Here is a 5338-nt window from a genome sequence, read left to right as displayed (position 1 = left end):
CTAAAAGCGTATAAAATGTTATTTTCATCAGTGCGTACCAATGTAGTCTCCCTCACTGAATAAATAAGTTAGAGTCACATACCTCAGCTTGCAGGGCTAAATACTCCCACAGAAACACAGCATCCCTCATGCGTACATCACGGCATCATGCTCGCGGTGGTTAATCTACTTTTTCACTATGGCAACAAATGAACACCCCTCCTCTCTCTCTCTCTCTCTCTCTCTCTAACTCTCTTCCTGTCTCTTTCTCGGTCTCGCTTCCTCTCTGCTCCAATGAGGAGGCTTCAACCGTCACAGGTCTCCCACCATCTCTCTGTGTGCTGTCGGTCTCTCCTCCTCTATCTCACATCACACCTACCTCCAAGATACCATCTGGAGATGCATACTGGTACGGTGAAGCCTGGGGAGACATCCAGAGAGAGATGGAGACGGGTCTAAGGGATACATGGTGTGGGGTGGGGAGGTTGGCGGGTTCAGAGCTCGGCTATGACAAGGCTTGGATTAATTTGTCTGCCAAATGCATTCGGGATTAGTGGACCATTAAAAGAGCATGACATATACTGTACATGCACATACGTACACAGCTGTGCATTTTTAGACACCGCCTTGAACGTTGGAAATCCCCAAACTTGATCTCTGTTCTTTGTTTTCTTGCTATTACGGGCTTGTTTTGGAGCAAAAAAAATTAGTTACTCCCTCAAACAAATGCACTACTGTCCCTCGATATGTAGAAATAAAAGATATTGAATGTATATTCAGCTTTTTATGAGCAACAGTCACAGCCGACTCGCCAACCCATCTCCTGGGTCCCAGACGCTCAAGCTTCTTTTTTCTGTATGAGAGAGGCTTATAGAATCTCATTCAAACCTTAGTTCTGCTCAGAAATATTAAAAAGAGAAGAATCAATTGTTGTTCAACTGCAATTTAAGTCCCACCCTCCAGTCCAGTAGGCCGATTAGTTTTGGCACGTCAATAAAAAAGCTAAAAAAAAAAAAAAAAAAAACACAGCTTTCAAAAAATAAGACTTTTAAAGAAGAAATCCTCCCCAGAATATTGCACCTTACAGCCAAGCGAATATAAGGGAAAACAAATGTAGCAGAAAGAGGAAGTTTTTATAGGTCAATTGAAATAGAGGAAAATGTTAGGTATTGCAGGACTTCGAGTTTGGAGGAGGTTGGTGGGCAGCAGAAAATTAAGCTCTGCGTCCAAGTAGGTTTCTATAACACATGAATTTAGCCATGGTCAGAAGCTAAATCATTTTCAGTGTCTTGGGAGAAACCTTTTGCCCATTTATAGATTTTTAATAAAATACAGAGCACAACACAGAGCAGATAAAGAAAACAGATACAACCAGAAGTAAACTGAGTGATTAGTGAGGGATTTTCTCCAGCAGAGAATCCATCCATCCATTTCTACACCTGCTTATTCTTTGCAGAGTTGTAGGGAGATGGATGAAAGCTTGGGTACACCTTGAACAGGTTGTCAGTCTCTCAAAGGAAAACACAAAGACATCCAACCAGGCACAGACACACTCTACTGTTTAAGGCCTATTAAGAGCAGTCAATAGCTTTATTTGCATGGCTTTGGGAGGATGTGGAAATAACCCTGAGAAAATCCATCCTACATGGGGAAAATAAACAAGCTCTATACCCAAAGGCCCCCAAGACCTTATAGCTGTGAGGCAACAGTAAAGAAACTGTGCTTTGTGCAGCCAAAAAAAATAAACTAGTTCAGGTAAATCTAATGTGTTAATTTGTTATGTTTGGGGGCCAACGATATATCTTTCTCCCTCTGAAATGTGAATTTAAATTACAGGATTTGTTTTAACCTCCAAAAAAAATTAATTTTGTTTGAAATCAACCCTAATATATAAGAATTCTGCTAAAATTTGGAACACACTTCTACAGCTTTGTCACATTGGTTCAGTCTGTACAAAACAATGACTTCAGACAACTGTGTATTTATATATGTCTCACAAACATTGCTATCAAAATCCAGTCATCCGTTCATTGTCTTCCACTTATCCAAGAGCAGATGATGGGGGCAACAAGGCCAGGATGGGAAGTCGGACATCCCACTCTCACCAATACCTTCCAGCTTAACCCTAAAATGTTTCAGGTCCAGAAGCATAGGTAGTCTATCAAGATAGTCTGGGGTCTTCCCCAGGGTCTACTCCAAGTGAGATGTACCAAAAATCTCAAAAAGAGGTGCCCAGAAAGGATGCTGATAAATAAGGACCCAACTGCTGCAGATCAGGACCCAATCTGTTCATCAATCTTCTGCTCCATGCTACTGTCATTTGTGAGCAAGACACTCGGAGATGCATACTTAAACTCCCCACAATATTTTTTTTTATATAAATTAAACTGGATAAACTCAGTAATCTGTTGTTAGCAGCCACCCAGCCACATGCTTTAATGTTGTCTTGTTAATGTCTACCTTTAAATCCTGCAGCTGACTGGTCACACAAACCACATGTCAACACTATATCAATCCACCCACCAGTAAAAGGGGGTTTCCCCTGTCCCAGTCAGCCAATGTAGGGTTGTGACTGTCTTGCTCGCCGAAGTCCGTTCACAAGACAAGTGGAGACAGCACAAAGGTGCTTTAATCCCACTTTGTAGCATTTTGTGAAAAGGGTTTACACCTTGACATCCTGCCCATGGAAAACAACAAATGGGATCAGAGTCCAGGGCGAGTCGTCTGGTTCCAAGCTCAACTTTGTGAAGACAATGAGGGCACAGCTCTTTCTGAGGTTAAACAAAAAAAATGGATAAGCTATGAAAGCCTCCATGGACATGGGAATACAGGATGTGTGGTGAGTGTGAGTGTGCGTACTGTGTCCCTTTGTTTGTAGGAGTGTTCACATGTGGGGGCACTAGAGTGGGAACGTGTTTTTTGTTTGTCTGTTTGTCAGGTTGGGTTTTGGACTGCCCCGTCTCCTGGGACATCTCAGGTCTCCACTAAATGTGGAGCCCAAATATCCCCTGCCCCCCGTCCTGCTCCCCTCTGTTGGCTGGTGCCTTGGTGTGTTGGTGGTCCTCGGCGTCCAGCGCTGTGTGCTCGGGTGTGTGCTGACTCACTCCTGTGCTGACTCACGGGGCCTGAGCACCATGGCTCTGTCGGGGCCCCACTGGAGGGTGGGATGCCCCTGTGCCTTAGGTATCTGCGTCCATGGCTGGATCCGCTCTAGCATAGCTGGCTGCCTGTGGAGCCCGCTGGCTCGTTGCTCTAGCTCCTGGGGCTTCGGCGCTGTAGCTGTTGGAGGGTTTGATGGGCTCGCCTCCTCCTGGGACTTCCCTGGGAGGCAGCTATCCCTTTGTTGGTCCTTCTTGGGCTCCTTTGCCCTGGGGCCCTTTCGGGCGTCTGGGGCTCTGTCTGCCTCGGCGCTCTGGGGGACGGGTCTTTAGCTCCTCACCACCACTATTGAGCATTTTTCTCACGGATAAATCTTACACACAAGTGCAATTTTGCAAGCACTTACAGGTGCTTGGATCCAGGTGCAGATTCACTTCTATACAGATAAACCCTGTCAAAATCTCTAATTGTCACTTTTTGCATCTTGTACTAAATAATACTATTTTTCAGTGATGTTATTAAGATGTTGGCTGTTTGTACCTGTGATACTTTTTTGGATGGTTTTGCTGTTCTTTTTATATCTCTATATGCAGGTGTAGAAGCAGACTCAGAGGATGTTATCATTTACTCTCTTTTTCCTCTTCTCTTTTTTGTCACCTTTTCTCCTTTTTCGTATTTTGTCTCATGATTTTCTCCTCCTTTCTTTCTCTTTTACCTTTCAGTTGCTGTGTACGTTGAACTGAAAGTTGTCCCAAAAATATTATCTGATAAAGTTTTTTCCATATATATCAAGTGGAGCACTATGGCCAAAGCACATTTCACTTACTTTCACTTGTGAAAGTAAGTCTCTTGAGCTCTCTTTGATATTAAGACAGCAATTCTTAATGCTATACACAGTCAGACAGGACTCATTAAAGCAAAAACAAAAAAACAAAAGAAAGCAGTAGGCGTTTGGACAGTCAATGGATGGTCCCACCGTCCATTGATCCAAATTATGCCATGCATTAAGTGGTGACTGATGACCAAAGGGCCACAACAGGGTTAGGGATCACTTGAATGCACCATTTAAAAAGGAATCGACTGCCAGTAATGGATTACAGGATCACTGTGAATCATAAATCACTGCATACCAGATGTGAGCTGCACTAAGCTGCTTCTATAACACATTTGGACTTAAATTGTGAGCTTCTGGAGGTTCCATCCTCTAATTTTAGGATGTAACTTTATCCCCTGTTTGTTTATTTATCTTTATGCCTTGGCTTTTAGCATAAAGTAACAACGTTCTTTAGGACCAGACTTAAACAAAATAATAAATGAATAAATAAACTATTAAATTTTTTTTGATATATCTTTTTTTCAATTACATTCAAAGGTCATGCAAACCCCAAATCCCCCTCTTGCCCAATTACATCATGCCAATGAAAGCCCAAATGATCTTAGGACCAATTTGCATGGGAGAATAATTAATGTTGTTGTAAAGCAGACACACACAAACAAAGTGTTAACCAGAAAAGCAAAAAAAAAAAAAAAGGACCCTTTGGACTTGATTTGTGTAAATTGGTATCAATAATGTAATTACTATTGATCAAATTGAGACAAATCAGTTGCATGTAATATAGTGTAGCATGTCAAATGATGGGTGATTGGACTTAATGACAGGGCTGATGGAAATCACCCTATTATAACATAGCGGGAGCGTAATCTGACACTGACACTGCTAAGCAAAGTTTATGGGGCATGTGGGAGAGGAGAAAATAGCAACAGTTCCCCCTGGTTGGAGGAAAACGACATTAGCGGCAGAATAAACGCTACATGATAAAAAAAAACACACCTGCACTCCTAATGTTTGTGAATTCACTGATCAGCGTGCGCGCGACAGACGTGTAACATCCACAGGATAAAACATTCTTATTCCCGCACTCCCTATAAAATCACAGAACAAGATATTCTGTGTCATTCAGCAAATCAATTATTCAATGGCATTTCTGAATAACAGTGGATACCCACGGTTGCCATAGACACGTCGCTGATCTACGGGTCTGACACTTTTCTGTGATATTTTCCCAATAAGTGGGACAAATAGAGAATTAAAAGCATCAGTTTTAATGCCAGTCGCGAAATGAGGACATCAGTTATGAAAGATTCACACTCATTTAAAATGCTTCCTGCCTCGCTGACCACATGCAGGTTGACTTTTAACGATGCTCATTTGTTTAAGGACAACTAGACACGATTGCGATAAAGATTATCATATTGATTT

Source organism: Fundulus heteroclitus, chromosome 18 (genome assembly GCF_011125445.2).
Source record: "Fundulus heteroclitus isolate FHET01 chromosome 18, MU-UCD_Fhet_4.1, whole genome shotgun sequence".
NCBI lineage: Eukaryota > Metazoa > Chordata > Actinopteri > Cyprinodontiformes > Fundulidae > Fundulus > Fundulus heteroclitus.
Note: the sequence above shows the minus strand (reverse complement) of the source record.